This window comes from Anas acuta, chromosome 3 (genome assembly GCF_963932015.1).
Source record: "Anas acuta chromosome 3, bAnaAcu1.1, whole genome shotgun sequence".
Taxonomy (NCBI): Eukaryota; Metazoa; Chordata; class Aves; order Anseriformes; family Anatidae; genus Anas; species Anas acuta.
The window spans coordinates 34,467,003-34,492,260 of NC_088981.1; the positions used below are offsets into that span (position 1 = coordinate 34,467,003).

General features: G+C 39.1%; 1 long non-coding RNA gene across 6 annotated transcripts in view; it reads left to right on the top strand.

The window, feature by feature from the left end:
* The first annotated feature begins 1,000 nt into the window (after positions 1–1,000).
* Positions 1,001–25,258, top strand: part of LOC137853806 (uncharacterized) — a 42,689-nt gene continuing 18,431 nt past the window's right edge. For 2 of the 6 annotated variants that reach the window (XR_011094722.1, XR_011094721.1), the window contains exons 1-3: positions 1,001–1,517; positions 8,463–8,547; positions 17,478–20,867. This is a non-coding gene — a long non-coding RNA (uncharacterized lncRNA). The remainder of the gene's footprint in view (positions 1,518–8,462; positions 8,548–17,477; positions 20,868–25,258) is intronic. The other 4 variants (XR_011094719.1, XR_011094720.1, XR_011094724.1 and 1 more) reach the window with 3 other exon arrangements.

Consider the following 25,258-nt stretch of genomic DNA (forward strand, 5'->3'; position numbering starts at 1 on the left):
CTCTACACATGAACAGGAATTCAGGACACAAGAGGTCATGTCTTTCTATAGCACTATTATCTCACATATGGGAGGTCACTTCCAGGCAATATATCAGAACTCACAAGCTGTCTTCTAAGCACCTGCGAAAAACCACTGAAACCAACACAGGCCACCTGTGAAGTGCAAAGCCATCAGCCAAAATGCCACATTCACAAAGCTGAGTTATAAAGCCCTCTACAGTCCTCCAAATTCTAAAGGTTTATTGTTCTTCTGGGGTGAGCTTCTGGCACACAACTTACTCACTTTAAGTGCTGAAATTTTCTCATATTCTTTTTCTTTTCACTGTATCCTGTCTGTGGCCAATTCTGCAGCCAGTTTGCCTTCTGGCTGGATAAATTGCCTCCACTGTAATCCCAACATTTGCTGGGCCAATGGAAAAGATAGTGGAGCCAGATACATAGGATAAGAATGGTATGGACATTCTCACCACAGGGTTGTGCATAGCACAATAACAAGTGAAGTTCTTCCCTGTGTTCATGGCCACAATACAGTTTATACAGCACTTGAGCTCTACTTAAACCACTGCTTGGCTGTAGATAACACATAAATCTTACACTTCTGCATGTGGAAGAGTTTTGATTAAGGATTACTTGGGGGGGGAGTAGAGATCTTTATTTTTTCTTCTTGCTGGGAAGTACCCCTGAGGTACTTCCCTTGTGCCCACTGAACTGCAAAGATAAAGAATGGACATTGCAAATACTACAAGAGGAGAAAGCTTTTACATCACCCCTCTGTCCTGTTTAAGTGGTCCACCTCCATGCATTGTTCCTGCTTGGGCAGTGCAGTTTCTATTCAGAAATGTTCCTGCTTGAGAGTTTGCTATGTGCAGCAATAATTAACAGAACATTTGTCATGTTCAGAGCCTGGCATGGTGCATTGTTCTGCCTTTCCAACCTGCCATGAAAGGGCTCAGCTGAGTACAGTGGCTGCAATGACATGGGTCAAGGCTCCCAAGTACACTCGCTGAAGCAAATGTATTTCTCCAAAAATAGTGCTTCAGAATAGGAGAATCAGAAAACATAAAGCATTTCACTGAAAAACAAACTGCCTGTAATTCTTTCAGTTTTTTGTTCTCCTTTTGGTCTACAGAGGAACCTATTTCCTCTGTTGGAAGGAACTCTGTTTATGCAGGGTTCAGGTACAAGTCTTTCATGCCTCTAAAACCCTCCACATCTTATAGACAGACAGGTGTCATACTATCTTCTCAGACACTTTTTATCCTTGATGCAAAGCAAATCTCACTCAACCCTTTGCAGACCTCTGAACTGTCAAAGGTCTGGAACAAAGAGACACCCCGGTAATTGCATCACGTGAGTGGGGAGGAGGTTGGAGGGAGTCATCACTCGAGAATGCATGCCCGCATGTCAGCTCCTATACGGGATCTGGCACTGGACATGTTAGATCACGCACGGAGGAGATGCACAGGGTACACTGCTGCTGGCAGATGCATGCTGCTAAGCCGGGTTGCTTTGAAGGTAAGTCCTGGCAGGGTCTCTTCCACCTGCCCCAGCTCTGGTCTCATTTACGCATGGGGGTGCCACCAGGAGGGATAAGCACAGTGGAGGAGCAGCAGAAGAAGCAAATCTCACCCTAAACACCTCAGGCTCAGCAGGGCTCCTCTTGCCATCTACCAGTGGATCAGGTCACTGCCATCACAGTCACAGAAATAATGACCAAGGTTGACTGTTCCTTTAGAAAATGTAGAGATTTCATTTTGGCATGGACTGAAACACATATCTTTGATGTTGTTTTACTTGCCAAATAGCTGTAACCTCTCAGCCTTCAGTTTCTTTTTACCAGATCAACCCAACACCTTCTCTAATACCCTGAATATGCTGTTTTGTATCTTACTGCTGTAAGGTTAGTCTATTTGTGCTAGAACAGAGTTCTCTTCATGAGAAACTTACCATACAGGTTACTAAATTCCTAGTGGCTTCCTCACAAAGCAAATATTCTTGCCCTTTCCCTAGAAAAACATTGAAACTGTCAAGGGATTAGTGTACATTAAAGAAGAAAAAAAATGTAGTGAGAAGGCTGGAGAACACAGGCACTCTTTGGGTTCCTGTGGGGCAGAGCCAGAGTACTGAAGAACACTTCTCTTCAGGCTCAAACACATAAACTGTGGCTCTCTGTACTGTCAAAGTGGTGTCAGTAATTGCAGAAGTGTGGAAAGGGAGAGGAAATCTGATGGTGTAAGCCAAAGGAAGGAGAGGCATTGAGACGAACAGTGCCTCTTCAACCAGCAAGAAAAAGAGGAACCACCAGCTCTGTTTCTGTGCTCACAGGATGCTCCTCCCAACCTCAACTTCATTTAAACTTTTTTTTTTTTTTTTTTTTTTTTTTTTTTTTTCAGAGAGGTAGTTACACATATCCAAAGAGAGGATTCATTTGTGCCACAAAAAAGACAGAGAACCCCTGCAGTCAGGAAGGGAGGGACGTGAGAAATAGCTGAGTTTCATTACCCCACATTTTGCTTTGAATTTGATTAAGTCCACGTACATTCAGAACCAGAGTTTTGGAGCAGGCCCATCTCTGTTCTCAACTCACTTAGACTTTGTTGTTATGGACTTTTTATCAAACAATACTGTGTGCAAGATATCTTCAAGGTAAAAATCATAGAAACAAAGATTTCTGGAATGAACACACAAGGATCATCATGTCCTACTCCTATGTGTAGAAATGTAGAAAAATGAGTTGAAAATGCTGTTAATAAATTAATTGTTTAAAACACTTTAAATAATATGGTTAAGAAAGCTTAACCATGGTTAAAGAGAATTTAACCATGTAGTTTTGCACACTGGTACAGATAACCATGTCATAAGCTCAAGCACTCTTATGTTAAAGGGGTTAAAACAAGCTGGAGTTGTCAGGAGTTGTGGACAGAATGTATTTCATCAAGTGAAAAGGAGTACAAAGTAATTAAGGGCTGAAAAAGCTTTTACTCTGCTCTGAGTTGCAAACAGAGCAAAATTTTCCCCAAAAATATACTGTCAGAAGCTCTTTGAAGGAATATAACAGAAATGAAATTACTAAATACTTTTACACCTTTTATATATTGATCCTAAAATAATTTATAAGCATTATTTAGCACAAACTACAGCTTTCTGTTATGTGAGTGCATTTTCCCTAGGTCATGAGACTGAGAAAAAGAAAAACAACAACAACAACAAAAACAGTACAACAAAAGTGGATAGGAAAGGGGAAGCAAGAGAAGGACTGTGAGAAAAAGGCCAGGGAATCCATTAGGACTGGGGCCTGTTCATGCTGGATGATATTCTCTGTCACCATTATTCTCACTAATTTACCTCAACAGCATGATGTCAGGTTACATATTGTTATGGCTCTATACAATGTCTTTTTTTAGACTGTTAGCTGCCTTCTCTTTGAATGCTCATCAGGTTTACTCAGGGGGGTATTAATGTCCCCCCTCTGAGAAGCCCAAGCTGTATTATCATGCTCTAGGAATAGTTTCTGAACTCAGTTCCAGTTGCTGCTTAGGTACTGTAATAGGCTGTGTCTGTCAAGCCATCCCTTTTAACTTTCCCAAGCAGTGAATGTTTGTGCAGTCTTTTACGTGTATGTAATTACAATGACACATGATTGAAATATTCTTTAAAAAGTCATTTTATAGAAAGCCTCTGTATTCTTACTCAAGAGAGGTTACTTCAGTTTCTCTCTTGCCACGAGAACCTTCCATATAGGAGATATATAGGTCTTTTCATATGGGAGAAAAATTAATAAAGGGAACATTGTAACTAAGGAGATGTTGCGAGATGAGCGACCTTTAAAGGCTCTCTCTGATAAACCAGGGAAATGATTGCCGACCACTTGTTGCTCTGGGAAAGATGTTCTGAGTTTCCCCACCCAATAAAGGCTGGGTCCGAATATTTGTTGTCAGTTGCTAGAGAGCCTGTAACTTGACATAATCAGGCGCTGATGTCAGGGCTTCATGGCTAATACTGAGCTAAGATCTTGCCAGCATTTATAGTTAACCTGTTTGTACTACAGATTGATAGCACGAAGCAAACTTAAGTCAATGTTTACCTCTACTGTTAAAGGCAAGGAGAGAGAGGACAGTTGGTGGCTCAAAGAGGGCTTGATAGCCAAAGACTAGTGTCCTTGTAAATCTGATAAATAACAGACAGTCCAAATTTTTGTAAGAGCTCCAAGGTTTCCTGTGGGATTCCTTTAGATAAGAATTTGAAGGGCACTGGTCACTTCTGAAGGTACATTCCCCTCTCAAGGTCCAGCATATGAGGAGAAACAACACTTTAAAAAAAAAAAAAAAAAGAGATAAAGGATTTGGCCCCTCATTGCATAGGGATGGATTCTCTACAGTCTCTACAGTAGAAGAAGCATGTCATCAGTGGACGTGTAAAGCAAGAGGAACAACTAAATATGATAGTGGTGAGTAGAAACATAAAAAACAATGGAACTGAGAGGAAAACAAAACAAACAAAATAAAATAATAATACCAAATAAACAAAACAAAACACTGAAATATATAGCCTCCTCACTCAGAATCATGCCCTAAATACACAGTACTGTCTGAAACTAGTGTGTGCAGTAAAGTATCTAAACACAGTTACTGCACACTTAAATACTTTCCAGATCCAGCATAATATCCTTTAATAGGAAAGAGATGCCAATCCTGAACCTGTGATCAGAGCTCAGGGTGATTGTCTTAGAGAAGCTTCCTGAAACCTTCTTGCCTCAGGTTCAAAGACTGATCAAATGTTTAGGCTCAAACTAATCAAGTTTAGTACATTCTTGAGAGATTATTTTCTCTCTTTCATAGCTCTCCCCTGAGGTACATTAGTCATAAACTCAGAAGAACACCTACATTGCATCCACACCATTTGAGGTAGATATTAAAATTGTCCCCCACCTGAGCACATCAACCTAGTAACTGTTCAATTAGTTATCCAATTTACATGTGTAGATCAATTTTGCATTCATAGATGGATGAGAATGTGTATTTAGGAGGGGAATCTGAAAACAGTTCTATTACATTCATTTCACCTAACAAGATTTTATCATGTTAATTTATAAGCCTATGTGTTTATGTAAAGTGCTTTTATATATATATACAACTAGACAGTTTTTTTCTGTGTTCACTTTACTCCTGAAGCCGTAACAACGCTTAGCCAATTGAGAATTTGATGGTAGAGAGATGTACAAGACAGTCTTTGCTTGTCACATCTTGGGAAAGTGATTGGGGCAGCAAGACTGGCAACTTCTTCAAACTCTGCTGTCCTGTGAAAATGGTTGCTTCCATACTCTGGGTGTTTGCATTTCAGTTCACTCATCACTGCAACTTTTACTTTTTTTTTTTTTTTAATACAAATGTTCAGGTTATGCAATGCACTGTTCAGATTTTATATTGTCAGAGTTTAGAAAGGAAATGTGTGATCAGTCCCACTGGCCACTTACTGGCACTGGGTTGTTAGCAAAGCATTGCATGTGTGCTGAGTTTCTGGCACCAATTTTTTGCATTATTTTTTTAGAGAACAAACAAACGCAGGTCTGAATTTTGCAGCCAAATGTAGGAAAATAAGGTGTCTTAACATTTGAAACTGCCAACTCATTGGCAGTACTATCAGTTGATGTAGTATAATCACAAATGAAAGTACTTTTGTGTGATCAGGCCAGGATAAAATTGGGTGTTTACTATAACTGACAATTCACTTAGAAAATTCAACAGTCATTGATGCCTCATGGACACAGGCACTTCCCTACAGTCAGATGCTCTAATTACAATCTTCTGTTTACAAAGAATATCCCCAATATTATTTTCATTTTCTACATGGCTAAGAACTCCAGAAGAGGTATTTTTAGAAGTCATCCTACATTTCATGTTTGGTGGTCAGGTTGAAGTTTAGGTAGCAGTAATGGCACACCTAGGCTTTTCAAACTCTTCTTAGGAACCACAGAGCTACTACTAGGAGCTGTGAATATGGCTTTGTCTATATGCCTGTAGGCATGGGTTTATAATATAGGTTTATAATTTATAGATTTAAATATTGCCTGTCAGATAAAGACAATTAGTCAATATAAGATGTTAGAAATTGATCAAACCACTTGACTAATTCTCCAGTGGCATCTCTCCAGTGTCGATCTAGTTTTGGATTAAGGGAAATGTATTTAAATATAATTATGTTACCACATGGCTTTTTAAAATCTGAATCTCAGGGATTCCCAGCAAATGTTGGGAAAACATAAAAAGATCTACAAAAAGTCCTTCAATCATAACCCCAGAAACATTTCAGTACTTCTTCCTTTTAGAAAAAAGGGCAAAAGTATGCCCCCCAAATTCATGGATCCTCTTTGCACACACATACACATAATAACAGAAATTTAGGAAAGATAAAATTTAGAAAAAAATTAAAATGTACCAGTGAGCAGACACCCGGTGTAGCACTTCAGCCAACTAGGAAAAGGAAACTTGATTAACTGAGGTGATGAGGGCTCTTTTCTGCCTCCTAAGAACACATTTTCATGGTTTGCAAATTTCCAATTCTAACACCCTAGAAGGTGTTAGGAGTCAAAAAAGTCTTTGCTAAAGACATTATGTTTCCTTTCCTCCTATCCTCTCACATCATTTAATCAGAGACTGATGCCAGTAATTCAAACAAACAGAAATAAAAACCTCAAAACATCCAAGATTTCCAAAGAGTCCTGAAGGTAAATCAGTCATAAAAAACTGAAGTTGACAATTCCACTTGGCTCCAGATCCTCACAAAAAACTAGAAAGACTATTGTTTTCCCTTTGCAGATCACTTTATGGTCAGGGTATGCTACTTCACTTGAAAATTTCAATTCTAAAAAAGGGAATTGTCAAAAAGAGTATTAATCTTGCCCACTGATTATTTCAGAAGGCATGCTGTTATGGGTACTTTCTGTTCTTTTCTGGCTTTTGGCTGCTGCTGGCTGCCCTTGCTTTTATTGCTGGGAGATAGCTTTATCATAGGAGCTTGCTGTGTTATAGTGCTGCTTCCTACTGGTGTGCTCTTCTTTAATTTCTTCAGCTACTGTCTAATGTTTATGCCACTTACAATATGTGAATGGAAACTGAAAACAGGACATAAAAGATATTGATACCTTCTTTTATTCCCCTTAAATACATTTATTTTATTTTGCTATAGAAATGTACGGCATTTGTGTTTACTCTGAAAGAGCTTAAAACTTTGGGAACCCTTATGTTAACTAAGGAGCTAGGAATGTTTTTTCTGTTATTTTGTTTTGAGCAAGTGTTTTTCCATCCAGCACTATCTTCACAACCTCATGATGTCTTTGACAGATGAGATTATTCATTTCACTGTCTCTCCAGTGTGGATTACTTAGGGTATATTGTGGTATTTTGGTCGGAGGCATGACTTTAACCAGCACAAACACAGAGCTGAAACCTACAGGAAGACTGCAACTGAAAGAAGTATATATGTTGTTCTCCTTTTTCTATGGTATTGACATACTCTGACATAAACACTTCACTACCCATATAACTTCATCCACACTCCAGAAGATAGTTGAAGAAGTACAATTTCTGGGTGAAAACTTGGCCCAAATGGCTTTTTCATAATTTCTTTTAAACCTAGTTGGCTATCCTGGTCAAGGCAAAATTGTGATTCAGTTCCATTACGTATATAATTTTGTTTAAGTGTTTTCTTATAAATAAGTGTATTTTAAACCCTGAGTTAATTTCAGATTAAGTGTTCTACTGCATAGGGATTTAGGTAAATGCTTAATAGTTCTGTTGAATCAGAAGCCAGTGAGTTAATGAAACCTTACATGCTTTTATAAGTTCTTCTTTTAGACTACATATTCTCAGGCTCAAGAACTACTGATGATTCAGCACAATGATTATGACACTTATTTTATACCAGGAGATGCATTGAATGATAGCATACATTTAAAATAGAAGTTATATTATAAAATCCCCCACTATATGATAGAAGGACAGAATCAAGAAAAGGAGCACCCTTGTACTGGGAAGGTGATAGTCTGAAGACAAATGGATAACAAGAATCACGTTCAGAGAAATTGTATATATTTGGATTAACCATAAAATCTCTGGGAGGTGACCTGATACCGAAGGCGAGTGTCATTAGCACCTAAAAGATAATTTTATCTACTCTGACTTCAAAGGAAGAGAATGATGAGAATCTTTTTGAGGGTTACCTTTAATTAATGGCAGCATGTGGCTTGCTTAGAATCCAACTAGCAGGTCTGCAAACCAGTCAAAAACTTGGGCTTACATGTACATGTCTTTAGCTCCATGTCAGCATCACAAGGCTGTTTCTGCAGCTCTGTGTCTCAGGTTTAGCCTCCAGACTCTTTCAGATCCCCTGCTATCAGCCCTGCTTTCACATTTTGTTTCAGAACTAATAGTCTAAAAGTTTTCTTTACTCCCTGTCTTCCAGGTCAAGTCTTGACAGAGACCATCTCTGAGTGTTGCTGTTGGAAATATGAAAGTCTGTAAAACGAGGTCTCTCAGCTGGAAAGAACGTAAGGCTCTCAGAAGTGGTGGGTGATCACATTGTGCCACATCAGTATTCCCATTTTAAAAGTATGTGGCACCAAATGGTATAAATGTGTTAGATGCCAATGGTATGAATAATGTTCTTGGCTGTACCAGTCCTATCTGATTGTGCAGCATAGGAAAAATGTTGATATTTGTATATTTAATTTATTTATTGAGTGTAACCCTTTTCTCTTGCAGAATTTATTGCAGCTAACTCTAGTAGAGAGAGATCAAGGGAAACAGGTACTACATATGCAAGTCTAGGCTCTGGTAGATAGAGGAAACAACAATTAAATTAATGAAATGCATGATGATTCAGAAGTTTACTCATTTTCTACTCAACACTTGATGAAGAACAGCAAGTATAAAGAAAATAATGGGAATTTATCTGTGCTAAGGTCTAAGGATTTGTTCCTAGATACAGAGAAACCATCTCAATCGAAACTAAAGTGCAACAGCTACATCTTTCATCCCAGAAGGGGTGACAGTGAAATCAACTATGTGGTTATCAGAGCAAGCTGTTGCTGCCACTTCTCAGCTAAGATAGAAAGAAATTTGACCAAAGAAAGCATCCCAGACCACTTAGCTGTAAGCACATACTACTTTGATTGTTCCAGGTGGAAAATGCTCACCATGTGTGGACAGTCTGATTGTGTACACTGATTTGAAATCAACTAGACATATCCAAGCCCTCCACCACCACCACCAGCAAAAAAAAAAAAAAAAAAAAAAAAAAAAAAAAAAAGTGAAAAAAAGTGAAAAAAAGCTGAGGTCTGGCAGAGCAAACAAGGATTTAAGACTGAGATTTCTCATTTCAGTAAGGCATTAGCAATCTGTGTCCAAAAGTCATTTTATTTTCCCAAACAGAGGAAATAATTTTGCAACTAATGTTCACAAAAATCTAAACATATGTCCTCCCTTGTCCTAACACTTTCCACTTCTTGGAGCAGTTCCTTAAGTAAACCTACATTAACACAGCTATAGGTATGTTAGGCAAGTAAGTCTTATACTGGTATAGAAACTGGTGTTAAACCGATGTAATCTGAGTGGACATAGCATTCTCTATGTTGATTTAGCCTCATTTAATTGCCTACTGCCTTAAGCCAAATCCTTAAAGACACTCTTAACTTCTTACATATTGGGGTATATTCTGTCTAATCATTATGCTTTTCTTTTCTTCAAAGAAGCTACATCTTCAAATGTACCTCAGGGATTTAGAAGCCTAAGACTCCCTTTAGAAACAGCTTGCATGTCTAGCAGCCTCAGTTGTTTTTTTTCAAGTTGCTAAAACTTAAGCTTATCTTGAAAATACTATTGGCAGTCTTAAAATGGCATGAGTCTGCACCTGCATTATGCAGCTTAAAGCCTTAGATTAGAAAACAAGTCCAAAGTAAATATTTAATTGAGGATAAACAATTAACAGTTCAGAGAGATCAAAGGGAGAATTCACACTTCTGACTATGATTGTTTAAACTTGCCCAGCTGCAGGTTAGGAACAGTGACCACGTCAAAGTTGCCTTCACAGCCAGAAGCGACAGGAACTTTATCATTTAAGCAATCTCAGGTCTCTAGGCATGAGATCTGTGGAGAGACCTGAACTCCATGTTAGCTAATCATTTTCCATGCCTGGGGATTTCTAGCATCCCTTTTAATAATGAGCTCCAACCATAAAAGCCAGTGGTGATCACAAATTCTTAAACTGTCAGTTATCTGGTATTTGCACCTCTTGTTAAGGGGAAAAAGCAGAGTGTAGAAGGGGAAAAGATGGCATGCAAGGTGAAACCAAAGTCAAAGAAAGATCTGCAAACACAAAGGCTGAAAAGTCAGCTGCTAAGCTACCCTTTAATACAGAGACTCAGGAAAAGTTAGGAATGGTGAGATATCTTCTGGTATTGTCAATACACTGAGAAAGGAAAATGTTAACATGGTTTAAGACTGCCTAACGAGGATAACTCGGCTTCCCTGCCTTATACATCCATTTGATGAATTTAGTATTTTCATCTTCTAACTCACTTGGACATGATGGTATCAACTCAAAATCTGAGACACAAATGTACATCATCATACATTCTCTGCTAAACTTAGAGACCTCAAATTTTAACACGAGTAACAACAATTTCAGTATTAATCCTAGCTTTCTGAAAAGCAAGTGTTTTTCAAAAGAGAGAAGATGATTTGGAGAGAAAATATCTAAGTATCTACTTAAGAGACTTAGAAGATATCCTTTATCTGTGTCTTGCTAGTGGAACATGGCCAAAAGTGTCAGGCCTTGCTGATAGACTTGGTGGCCTCACCACAACAACCCTTTATATTCTGTGCTGTTAAGCTTTGGAATTATGTTTAAGGCTCCGGGACAGCTGGGCAATGCTGCTCCAGTCGTTGTTCCTCCCCAGTACACTGCCTTGAAAGTATTAACAGCAACAAGCCACTTCTCTGTCAATAGCAAGGGCAATCATACAATAAAATGACTGCTGAAGGTCCAAAAAGCCCCTAATAAAGCTGAAAGCAAAGACTAACCTCTGTGTGAAACAGTGTGAAAAGTACAGAAAATACGTTGTTTTTTTTGTTTGTTTGTTTGTTTGTTTTTAAACAGTTCAGAATGGAAAAGTTATGCCTCCAAAGTCATGATTAAAACAAATGTTTGTGTTCTTGTGCACGTTGTACAGTCTTTATTCCTGGTCTCATTCACTCAGCATATATGCCAGCACGAATGAGAAGACATGATAGACAGCTCCCATGTTTCCCTAAGATTACAAAGTCTTACTGCACTAAGGCACTACTTCACATCCAGCATCACTCTCCTGTCTCATTGGCATGGCTTTTGTGGCTGCAGGTATTCTTTACCTTTCCTTTTATCTTAGGATAGTTGATGTATGTCAGTTACTCTAAGGTTAAAAAAGAAAAAAAAAAAAAAGCAGCTTTTAGCACTGAGGACAAGCCCTAAAGGAGATACTGACAAGCAATCTGTCTTGGGGGTAATTTCCAGATGGATCCAGTGCAGAAACCACATTCCTGAAACTAGTAGATGAAAGCATGGCAGCTGACACAGCTTAAATTTGTGACTCAGGCAAATCTGTGTTTACCCAGGTAGGATTAATACTCATACCAGCCAGAACTGCAGTCACTTAGTGCCAACATTAATGGTTCTGGGGTTGTCCATCTAAACTGACTACTTGCTCTGCTGACTGCTATGAATACACCATTGATTTCTTCATTTATTTAAAAAATGGCAAAACAAACATTCCCAATACAATCTAGGCTTTGACTTGCAGGAGGACTGAGCTGGTTCAGTCAGGTTATGGTAATTTGTCTGTTGACATTATTCTGATGGATAAAATGCCTATTATAAATATGTTTGTTGCTTCTCCCACTCTAGTGGCCCCTAGCCAAAAGTATGGTCTGATTTGGGCTTTAAGAGTTTGTTCTGCAGATGCAGTGCAGCTCCAAACACTTTCTAAGAGAAAATTAATTAGACATACCACTAAGTAGAACAGGGAATCTTAGCAGGTAGAATCTTCCCACAGCTCAGTAGAAGAAATAGGAGACCTGCATCCTTCTGTAGCTGATGAATTCAAAGCCTATTCTGCTGCATGTACCACTAGAAAAGGATGCAAATAGTCCATAGGCCCACAAGCAGCCTTGGCAGTTTCAAAAATAAATAAATAAATAAATAAATAAATACATAAATAAATAAATAAATAAGCAAATAGTTAGACAGGTAAAAATAGAAATAGTTTAAAGTTATTATCTTTAAACCAGATCATTTCAAAAACAGATCCTCTTGCAGGCATACAAATATTTGTTCTAGCATAAGGAAGAAGAAGGGAATACAAGGCTGGAAAGCAGAGAAGAAGATTAAGACTAAGGCAGCCCAAACTTGAATCATCTCAATATGCCTGGAACCCTCCTCAGAGTTTCAGCATATGCTTTGAGACCAATGAAAAATGAACTGAAACTGCACATCGTTGTTGAGCTGATCTATCTGTAATTTTAATAGTCATATCAGAGAAGCCAAACCTTATTTATTTCTCAGGGTCCCTGTGCCCTTCAAGTTACATCTATCACCAATGAACACTTCACTCAAAACTCCTTTCCATGTTTCTTTACAAACTTTTTTTAGGATCAAAGATTGCAGCAATAAGATGACACATGGTGACAAAAAGGAACCAGGAAATTCCACCCATCTCCCTGACCTCTCTGCTTACTAGTGGGAACCAAAAGTAGGGAGGCACTCTGCTGTGCCAGGTACCAAGCAGGTTGTCGAGGTGCTGAAAATCATGATAAAAAGGATCTGAAACTCTCATGGGAAGAGAGATTGGAAAGGATGATATTTTCACAGAGTGAAGGATGTACAGGAGAAAAAAAAAAAAGTATGTGTAATAAGGAAAACAATTTGGAAAAGGGAGACTAAATGAAAGACACAGGAGAGTATCTTTGATCTTATACCCCATTATTTAAGCTACTCTGGAGCAGATGGACTTCCATCTGCCTACTACATGCTGCTTCTGCCTGCATCGTGAAATGCTGGTCTGACCTCTATCTCAGGTGGGCTGGGACTAGCTGGATGTTCAATCTGATTTCTCATAGAAATTTCAGTGTTCTTCTAATTGAACAAGGCTCTTCAATCAAGATTCAAATCTGATTGCTGTGGTGATATTTAAACACATGTTTAATGATTTGTTAAACCAGAGGTTATGTTAGTACCTGTTCTGGGCACTGTAGAAGTTGCACCACTCTTAAGAACAGACCTCTGGCCACTCTGGATGGGAAAAGATGCAGGCACATGACTGTTAGCTCTGCCGGTTTGATTAGCATATGTTAACCACTTGGGTGGATGTTTATTTAAAACCATCTGCTCAGTTAATCTGTGTAACTATCTGAAATAACTCCTGAGGTCAGTCTTTTAAACAAAGGGATTGGGCAGATGGTCAGCTTTGCAATGCAGGTGGAACACTAGAGGTTTGAGGAAGCAGATATAATTCCAATATAAGCTTGAATTACCCACTTTTCTTGCAGTTGTTGGATTGTTAGAGCTGTTGCATCAGTTCCCAGGCAGTGCTTCTACTAACCCAACCATGTTAATTCATGCTGCTGGTAAGGTCTACTATCTGAGGCCAATTGTTGGGGTATGTGAATTTGTAAAATAATTTCACTGCTCAGCTTCCAACTACCACCCCAAAGCTAGTGCCTACTGCCCCTTCAGCTGAAAAAACAACAGCAACAGCAAAAACAAAGCACAGAACTATTTGAGTCCCCTTCTAGAGAATGTTTAAACCTCTCTGCTTAATTTGCACTCCTATGTCTGTATGATGCCTGTGGTCATCTACTGTACCTTAGCTGAAATGAGGTGCAATTAGCCTCTGAAGACTGGTAACTCCTGTTGAGCATGAAAATCACAGGAGAAAAGGACAAGCCTCGTATGGATTTTTTGATTACCCTTGAAATCTTACAAGAATGTGGGAGCCAAGGGGAAGGAAATAGTTAAAAATATTTGTTTGGCAATTTGGTTATCTATTCACAGAAACAGAGAAAACCAGCATGGTTTTTCAGTACTTTTTTTTGGTGATCATTTTCATCAGACACCTCTACTAGATGGCTGTCCAAATAATTGGTTTTGTGGCTTGGCAGTTAAATAAAAATCTGGGGGCAAATTCAGCTGGGATCAAACAGAATTCTAATCTTCTTGCCAAACAAAAATTAGAAATTGATTTAATTTGACATGTCATGTTCCAGCTGACACGAAATATTTCATTTGAAGAATTCACACAGAAGTAGAAATATGGAGAGAAGGAGAAGTTCTAGGAACTGCCACTGGGGAGGCAGTTCTCCCTTTATTCCCTGTCTCAAGGGCTGCCCACTTACAGAGGGTATGAGAGATTCAGATTCAGCTCTGTCCTGTGTCTCCATTACTCATTTGCCAGCTGAGTGGCATAATCAGCACATATGGTTAAAGAGCAGCTCTCCAGTTATGTGCTGATGCACCTTCTCTTTGCTTATTCATAGGAGCAAGGACTGGAGCTCTAGTTTTCCAGGGAGTTTATCATTCACCAGGTGGAAGCACATTCCTGGATACTTTTCTGTGGTCTTCCCTTTGTAATATTTAAATATTTTATGCAAAGCGGAGTTGTGGTACTAATACCCGGGTTTCTCACAGCCCAGACGAATACTCTACTCCCAGGCTGTCAGATAAAAGCGATATTTGTTACATCCTCCTTTATCTTTGTGGTAAAAGAAGAAGAGGATCAGGTTCTGGCCAAGGTATCTAATGATTTCAAACTGAATTTGTAAGTAACCTTAGGATAAATATTCTAAAACACTTTGCTGAAAGTTTGTCTAGCTCCAGTAATTTGCTTGCAAACTCTTGGAGAAAGAATGCCTGCCAGATATATTGTCTGGCATGGGAAAGCTCAAAGGATCCAAGAAGATGGATTGTGGTCAAAACGTTTTAATTTTAACTTCATTGAATATACGCAGTATATAGTAGCCTGCATGAATACAAGACTGTTACACAAATTAGATATAAAATATATTCATGGGCTTGGAAAGACAAATTTAATGTAAAATCTGCATTAAACTAACTGTTACTAGCCATTTTTGCACTTCAGATGTACAGTCATATTTCCTTAAAAAAATATTCACACAAATTTGTTGGAAATACAGTGATTCTAGCCTCTAAAATACAACATCTCTGTACTCCTCATCAAATACAATAGTCGTTAAGCTAAATTAAAATGGAAGAAACTGTATAGAGAAGAAAAATAGAGGAAATCTTTAAGGGGTTACTTGAAAAAGATCTAAGAAGGCATGCTGTCTCATGTGTTGCTGATGATGCACAAAAAGTCTCTGTGGAAAAGTTCAAGACAGTGTCAAGAATGCTGGCATAATTAGATAAATGACCAGTGCCTTTGGGGCATTGATGTTTTGTTACATAGAAAAAATAGACAAGACCATCACATGCATTCACATGTAGTAGGAATGAGTAAAATATCTAATACTTTCTTAATCTCAAAAATCTAAGCCAGGAGACTTTCTCAAATATGCTGATAGATTACAAAATAAGGAGGGAAAAGGGGAGCTTAGAGTGGCTTTCATCTTTTTTACTACTCCCCAAATCAATCAGTCAATAAAATGAAGTTGTATTTTAGACCACACTAGAAAATGACTGCAGTCTACTGTCACCAACATTAGACACAAGCTGAAACACAAACTCTGGTCAAAAGTGGTATCAAGACCTTTCTACTTGGATGTAACATCTTTAGAACCAGAGTGTAGCTGTGTGCTGCATATTCCAGGTGATGAGTGGTGGCTGGAAGAAAAGAAACAAAAGAACCAAAACAAAACAAAAACACATCTTCTGCTTTGTGCATAATTTGTTAACATTATAAGTTGCTAACATTATGCTTTGAACAAAATACCAGTGCCAACTGTTTCCAGCAAATGGAAAGTCACCATAAAAAAAAAAAGGAAATCCAGTTCATTGGCCAGCCAACATACCTGCTCAGCTACAAGCAAGGAAGCCAAGCAGTTGGCCAGTTCCCAAAGAAGCTGGCCAGCCTGTGAGCCCATCAAGCAGTTATACCATTAGCCAGGCAGCCAACTTGCCTGACTTCTGACAAAAGCTTTCCAAGTAGCATTGTGTCTCCAGGAAACAACAACAATAACAACAAAACCAAGAAGTTAAAAAAAAAAAAGTGAAAAAAAGTTATTTTCTGGAAAATGTGTTTTGGTGGAAAAATTGTGATCAGGTCAAGAGCCAATTCTCTCTGAGGTGCTCCAGCAGACTCCATTGCCTGAGGCCTGGAATCATTACAAAACATTGTGGATGCCAAAAGGGAGGTACACACTGGAAATAAGGTCCATAGTGTTGAAGGACCAACCCATGAGGTGAGACAGTAGTAGGATTCAAAAGGCTAGCCACAGATGAACAGAAGCCTACCCTCCCTGTAACAGTACTCCACTAAATAAGGAAATACTGTTGCTCATATTCTCATTACCAGCTACTGCTTTTACTCATGGGACTAAAGCACTTGGGAAATTTTGTCTCTAAATTTACATTCTTGCACATGCAAGGGAAAGAAAATAAAGAAAAAAATATTTGCTAATATTTACAAACATATAAATGGTATGTTTGATATAGATCAGGAGTACACCAAGAATCACATATGTCTTAGGCATAGCTGACTGCCACCGCAGTCCAAGAGCTGGACATTTTATTTCTGTAAAACAAACCCTGTATTATTACTTACCCTTGGCTTGCACACTTGTGTGTCCTGCATTGACCCTCACTGGGGTGAGTGTTGGATATAAAGCTTCTCTTCTTGTTGGCTTCACTGTCATCTCTTTCTAAATGTTCCTTTTATGGTGATTTTCATAACATCATAAAGATCTAAGAGCTCTCACAAGACCTTTATGGGACTTGATAGCAAGAAATAAAAGGGGCCATTGAACTGTGATGGACTACTTATGGGCCTTGAGTACCTTGTGCACTTCCACTGACAGAAGCCAGCAGGAATATACAGCAGAGAGAAGACATTTTCTTTGCAGCACAAATCACACAACCATGACAAGTTAGACACTAAAGTGCACTGCGTTACTGAGAAATAGAAACTGTAGATTTAAAGAAACTCTTCACAAGTGCTAAATATTATTCCTGCCCTGATCAGAATTCACAAATCCTGCCAGATAACCAAAGGCCATCCGGTTTCCAGGTCCCACAGGGTCTGGAGTTGGCATTGGAGCTTTCATTTTAGCCAGGGCAGACCTTGGCAGTATCCCCATTTTCATAGTTGTGTAATAGAAATACTTTGCATTCTTCTTCCACCTTTTATCAGTGGATTGATCTCCTCTAAAGACAGTAATGAATCAATGTTCGTAATGCCAATGTAAATTGGGATTTGTTTTCCATGTTCTGCAGATGGGAAAGAGTGAAGAACAAAGATGATGCAACTTATTTAAAGAAGGCTTGGGAGAGTGAGACAAAAAATTCAGATCTGATATCCAAACCACTGCCTTAAATTTTCTGTCAATAACCTTTCAACTTCATGCTATGCAATAAACATTCAAGCTGGGCATAAATACAAAGAAAAGCTGCAGCTGTTTTTAAAAATGGGTACCTAAGCTCACGTGTTCATAGATAGACATGAATAAATAGCTAAATGTTCAGGACATCTTTAGGCATGTGATTTCACTATATCTGTGCATTTTTTGATTTTTTATTTCTCATTTTCTAATAAACACTTCTATGTGGGTATACTGTATGAAAGTATTACTGAAAAGAAAAAGGTACTCTACAGAGTACCTGTGCATGTAGCAGCATTTAGGCAGCAAAAATTACTCATCATGGGAACACTGAGGTTAGGAAAGCAGGTCAACAATAAGTTGTTTCACCTATGGCAAGGAACGAGTTGTCTCTTTTTGGCCTAGAGAGCATCACACAGTAATGATACAGTTTCTGGGCAAAAGAAAACAACACGGAAAATAAGCATAATTTTTTCTTCAGATACTTGTCTTTTTAGAGTACTTTAGTCCAGATTTTTTTTTTATATTTTTTTTTTAATTTTTGCTCATCTCTATTTTTTCTTTTAGGTCTCACTATTTAGCTTTCAGGATAATATTTCCTAAAGAGTAACTCTTCAGCTCATTCTTACTAATCAAGCCTTTCTAGTGCTTTTGATTTAAAATCCTGAAATATCTCTTCTAACGGTATGTTTAAAGCTCATAGTCATAACATAGGAACATCTCCAGACAATAACGGAGACAAGATATATATGCCTGACTTTAATCCTATTGCCATGCAGCAGTTTTCTTTCCATGGCAGTCTGAAGTGGAGTTTCCTTTAAAAGCCCAGAAAAATACATGTACATTTTTGAAGGTGAACTCCAGGACAGGACATTCAGTGCAGCTGGGCACCGATGAAGTATAACTGGTAAATGTAATTCCAGCCTCACCATTCATAATGTCTAAAGGAACAAGCAGAAATTTGCCATCCTGTTAGTTAACTGTGGTAGCTAATTGTAGTTCTAGACTATGTATATAGCAAATCCTCATATGGAGAATGTGAGGCTTCATGTTTGAGTTCTTTTTGACTAAGACCACCAATGGGTTAATTCAAATGTGCTGGCTAAAGATCCCTGTTGAAAATCAAGGAGTGGGAGGTGGTAGTGACAAAATATATGGTTTCTGTTTTGTCAGGCAAGGTTGTGGGACTACTAAGGGACTTAAGTAGCACAGACAGGAATATGTGATTTCTAACATGCAATTATGAGCTACAACTGTAATGGATCTTTATACAAATCTGGAACAGTGAAAAATATGTCCAGATTTTCCACTCCTTGTTTTTGCATTTGTCAGAGAAATGCTCTTCATAAAGACTAGATTTCCTCTAGCCAAAGTATACAGCAATACTAAGCAAAGACTTTCCCAGATAGATCCCTGTAAATACTCGTTTCATCAGAATGATTATGTCTATGCTTTTGGTTCTGCAAGACACATTTTAATTTTGTTTATCTTAAGGCACATCTATATTAAATAATGGAAAACAGTTCAGCAATTCCTAATTTAGCATGCCCATATGGCTCTGTGCGGAGGACAAATGCTCAAGATAGTTGCTCAGGACCAGAAGCTGAGCAAGTAGGAGCTGAGTAAGCTGCTATGAGAGCAAGGCAGTGGCAGAGCCAGGCTGGGAGACCTGGGGTCTCCTGGGAGACCTGAAGGTAGGAGGGTGGAGGAGCTGGAGCCTGATGGTGGTAATGGAGTGAGCCATAGGAATGTGAGAGATGTGTGATGATGTTTTGGAAGACGTTGTTGAGGACTGAGATCTGACACAGTTTAACGAGGGATAATTCCTGTGTCCAGAATTCTGGCAACTGTAAGCACCTGAGGGGAGGCTGAGTGCCTTCCAGACAGCCACAAGCAACAACAGGTCCAGCTCCTTTCCCAGCTCTTTGCTGTGTGCCATGGACATGGCACCCACATAGCTGCATGAAATAGTAGCACTGCAGACACCTGAGAAGAGATTTAATCCTATGTGTTCCACTCACAAGCCTCATGACATATGTTGTTCACTTATCTGCAGCTTTTCTGCATTCAGCTGGCTATTTGCTGGGCATGTGCGCTTTACCTGCCAGGAATCCAAAGCATTCAGTGGCGTGCCAGCATCTGGGCCATTTCTGCCAAGCTGGAGCTGCCCCTGGCTCTGTTGTTATATCCTGTCTGAACAGCTGCCAGAGCTTTGGTCTTCACATCCTCTTGATCCATCTGAATTCTCAATATTAGAAAGTGAGCTGAGGGCACATCATCTTGTGCCTCTTTGAAAAGGTCTGTGTGCTTCCTATGCACTATATGATTCTCTTAGTTTCATCCACCAAATAGTAGTGGTCTTTACATGACCGCATAAGGATGTCTTTCTCATCTAGTTTAACATGAAAAGTAAATTTTGCAGGCAAAGCTGTACCACTGTAGTAGGTGGGCCACTGGACATCTGGACACAAGCTCTGGGCAGAAAGAGAGGACACACTGGGGGGGACATGGAAGTATGGAACTCCTAAAACTGAGACATCTAAGCTAGATACTTATGTGTGCGTTATTAGGAAGTCTCTAAAGCATAATTCAGCATGCCAATGTTGGATACATTGGTTATGGAATTGATTCCCTGGACAGCATTCCCTCTGGGTGCCTACATGAAGAAACTGTATCAAGTTTTTCATTAGCTAATTATATGAAGGTAACGAGAAAAAAAAAATCCACCATATAGGCAAGTACTTAGACAAATCTTTATCTATTCTTAAATTAACTACCAATATTCTGAAATAAGGTTACCTACATAACCTTTTATGTTGGTACAAAATCTCTTTAAGTTATATGACAGTAGCTTTCTCTTGCAAGCAAACCACGAGTTTCATGTTGCAGTGTAGATGAGTTCCTTTGTTTGGTCTTTTATTGTCATTGGTTTGACATTCTTTTCCTTTACCAGATCCTGTAATCTTCTTATTTCCTGATTTAGATTTTAATCTTTGGGGCAGAAATCATGTTTGTGGGTGTTTGTACAGCAGAATCAGGTCTTGCTTTATGGCTGTGGTTTGTAAATGTTACCGCAATATAAATAGTACATTAATCATTAATTATATTGTTGATACATTTCTATGTCCTGAGTGGTGGCACTGTCTTTTGCTCTTTGGCTCCTCACAGAAATGATGTCAATACATTTCCATAATCAAAACATTTGTCTCAAGTCATGGCTGCACTAGATCCTCCTGGAACAGATTCAGAAACAGAGGCTTTGCATTGTGAACTTCAGATGCCTAAGGTAACATCCATGTCACAGACTAGTAGATTTTTCATAAGGTTAAAAGTACTAGTTGAGGTACGTGCATTAAGTCATGTGCATTTATAAACGGTTTGATGCATCTGAGAATCTCCAACTGCTTTGCCAACATTATTTGGCTTCCTACAATGTACAAAAATGTTATAATCTCAGTTTAACTCCAGGATAAACCAGCAAGTTTTTTCAGCACTGTTACAAAAAAAATGAGAAAGTAGATAAACCTGTCTGCATGTTGCTTATAAGAAATGAGTAAATGCTGGACTCTACAAATTGAGTACAGATATAGGTCAATTTCTTGTGATAGCTAATGACTAAAGCATTGAGTTTTTTGACCTGAATTGATATGATTGTTGAGGTCATGCTGGAAATTTGTGCATACAAATATATATATATATATATGTGATGATGATAATAATAAATAATAAAAAATAAATAAAATCAAAACAAACCCCCAAACCAACCAACCGACCGACCAACCAAAAACCACCAGATCTCCTAACTCAGTAAATTACAATGCTTGAATTACAGCAACTGATGGTGTGTTCCACAAGAGCATTTAACTATATAAAGAGCAATTTAAGACAATTTCCCAGCTATCTGAGGCAAGTGCGTCAAAGCTTATCCAAACCGCCTAGGGATTAAGACACTCAGCTTGGACTCAGTTTTATAGTGCTGGCTCCTTAACCTCAACAGGAGGATTGGAGGTGTCAACCAGGAATGTCCTGTGCCTGGTTACTGGCTGTCCTGCAGAAAGGGAGCCCTGGGTTCAATGGCCCTGAGGCTGAGGATGGCCATAAACTGACTGTGCAAAAGGTAGCTGCTGGAATGGGCTGTTCTTCTACTTCATATGTTTGTGTTGTTTATGTTCAAGTGCATGACTGAGATGTCAAAGCTCAAGAGCCAGTTTCAGGTTCTGTCTCACAAAAGCTTCCTCCATAGCTGAGTTAAACTATGAAATTAAGAGACAGAACTTCAGACACATCCCGTTTTTCATGCTTTCTTGTTGCCTGTCTCAGTGCTCTCAGTACTGGAATGCCTGTTGCCAACCTCAAAGTTAAACATTTGTCTCTGCTTGCTTGTTGTGTGGGACACCTAACTCAGCACCAGGGGTTCACTTCCCAGTAGTGGGCACACACATTTTAGGTACCACACATCACAGATCCCTAAAACTTTTTAGAGAGAGTCTTCTAAGATTCCTTAGAACTGACATAGCTCAGGTATCTAAAATCCTGTTTTTATAAAGGTCATCTAGAAAGGACTTTAATATACAGAGAAGATGCAGCACTTTAATCACCAGGGAAAGCAAGAAGTAGCTGTGGAAGAAATGACTGGACCTTCTGATCAGGGACTCAGAAGATCTTGATTAATGTTATTACTTCTTGCACAGTAAAGTTATAGGCAAATCTTGTCTCAGTGCCTCAGATGACTACTGCTGTGACCCACAAGAAAGTGTGAAGGATGGGAACAAAGGTCAAAGGCAGAAGCAATAGCCTGAGTTATTATAATTCAAGTTAAAAGAACTACTCACACACATAGGGAGAAATTACTGGTAACAAGCCCCACCTTGTATAAGGCTTCCTAATTTGTCCAGGCACTGTCATATTACAGCAGTTTATTTGCTTCTGGGAACACACTTGGCAAAATCAGTGGTAAATTCTTTGAGCTTTACAGGGAAAAAGGATCTCCACTCTGGAGCTGCGCCTGTCTGACCCTTTCCTTTCTGACTGTCATGATCATTTGCTACTCTCTGTGCCCCAGTAATACTACGTGGCTTCATATGAAAACTGCAGTTCTGACTCACATCACCGTCAGGCCGTCTCCACGTCGGGTATCTCTAGAGCAGAGAGACCAGGTACAGCTATTTCACGGGTAATGTGAAAATGTTGATCAACAGAACATTAGGACCTAGATGAATGTTTGATTTCTTTTCCAGCTTTATCAGGCACATGACTCTGGGACTCTTAAAATCAAGGTGCAAGAGTAATTCCATTGTTTATTCATTATTAGAAATAACCCTCCGTCATTCAGTAGATGTGTTGATGTTTATCAGAACAGGTCAAGTATGGCCATGTGTCTGGAATGGCTTGTAACATAAGTGTTAGACATTAGACAACCAGTGAAAGAAATTAAGCAAATGGAGGGAGGGGAGAGGTAGGACAAAGGTGACATTTTTCAGCTGGGCTGCTAGAGAATGTGAATATCTGAGTACTTTTCTTCCATTTTAAAAGTTTGCTTTTAGTAGATAATATTAGAGAAACAAGATTCTGGGAGAGGTCTGGAAGGAAAGATTGCTGTTTTAGTGGGTAAGGAGAAGGGGAGGTGTTTCATGGAGGGGGTGGAAAAGAAAACACAAAGGTGAGATCAGCAGAGACTTTTTACCAGTGAGACTTCATTTACAGCATGCAAACTACCAGCTGGCCCTTGCTATTCATTTAGAGGAAACTACAGAACTTTTCTTTAACCACAGTCATCCATTTTATAGGGGTGTCTTAAATTCACATGCTTATCATATGCTGCAAATGTACTAGAAGATAATTAACCAACTCTAATGAACCTTGGCACAATCAAGTATTCTCTTCCAAGATTCAGCTGGGTAAAGGTCACAGATTCTGAAAAATTAACTGCTTGATCTAATAAGACCCTGCATCACCTCTCACTTCAAAGCTGAACTTAAGAAATCCTCAGATATTGTTTATCTATCTGTTACATAAGAGTAAGTCTATCCTGACATTTAATTTAAGCTCTTTTGCTGCATCATTTTCAACATACAAGTCACCTTATTCCTCACAATAAGTCTTAAAAATACCTTCTCTTTCTGCTCCCACAAAATTGGAACATTTAGCATTGAAGTCCTGTAAGGATAAGGTGCTCAATGTTATTATTGGAAATCACAGTGACATTACAGCGGCAGTAGAGCAGCAGCAGCATGCTGGATGCCCAACAGAAAATTCATAAGGGAAAATTCCTACCATCGTGCAGGCTGGAATACACCCAAAAGCAGTGTGTTATGCTGTGCAATCTGGTTTTGCACGTAATCTAACTCTAACCAGTACAGAGAGATGGGATTGCATGGAAAAGTCCATGGTTTTAAAACATTTAGGTGTACAAAGTAACAGAGGGTGTTATGACACTTGAAAGAAGTAGAAGATTTAAGCATAGTTGCAGTGAAGGGGGTGAAGCGTATCATTAGTACATTAACGGATAGAAATTAGAAGACCAGAATAGGATAGACACAAAGGAAGTGCATGAAGAAGGAGAAGCCTAGGATTAGGTGTATGTGAATATCATGGGTTAGCCTGTTCTTTAAAGATGTTCAGACTTGAATTCTTCATATGAGCTACTGGTGGACAGTCCAGACTTGTTTGATGCATACCCAGGTGGAAACCCTGATTAATTATGCCTGTCCCTGACAAGAGCCCTAAAACCTGGACAAGCACAGCAGATCTGGAAGGCCTACAGTTATGAGCATAACTCTGAACTAGAGGTGCATTTGTTGCAGGATTTAGCTCAAAGTTTCTAAGTCGTACAGTAGTTATCCCAGCTAGTGTGTATCACTGTTCTTTTAAGGGAAGCAATATCAGCAACCCCAAATATGTCAGCCCCCACTCCTATAAATAACAAAAGAATCACTTGGAGATTGCATAGCTTCCTTCATATTTAACTAGTTGCCATAGCATCTCTGCTGTAAAACTATGATAGCTACAGCTGCCTAATGGGTCTCGAAGCTCTGTCAATCGTGTTTCTCTCTCTGCCTGGAGAAAAGTAGGAAACTAAGCTTCAAAGAATTTTCTTGGAGCATAGCTATGACTATCTGATAATGTCTCATGCCTTTTTAGAAAGTCTTTAAAGTCTTTAGAAAGTCAGAAAAATACCAGCTTATGAAAACCAGGAATGAAGAATTGAGGTACATGTTCAGGCAACCTCTACTCTGCCTGGCTTGTGCAGCCCCCACCACACGAATAGCTCCCCTGGATGCCTTTGAACCGTGCAGGGGGATGTGGTTGCACTTGCCTTGCAGCCAAATTCCTGGCGCACCTCGCCCCAAGAACACCAGATCTCTTACATTTGATAAGCCTTTTGCCTCTCTTTTATAGTCTGTTCGTCTTTATGCACTTGACGCAATCTAACCCCACACTCACCTGTCATTAAACATGTCATGCACAGACAGCTACCAGCGAGCTGTTGACATTCTCATTTCTACCACTGAGGTGTCTAGGAGCTCTTGAAGATACACAAGACTCATAAAGCCCTCTTTTGATCAAATGAGGGTCCTGTCAAGGAATTTGCTCTCCCACCCTGAGATGGGAATGGTCCATCTGGATGACCTTTCAACACAAGTTGCAGCTATGTTGAAAGACTGTGACAAATCCTTC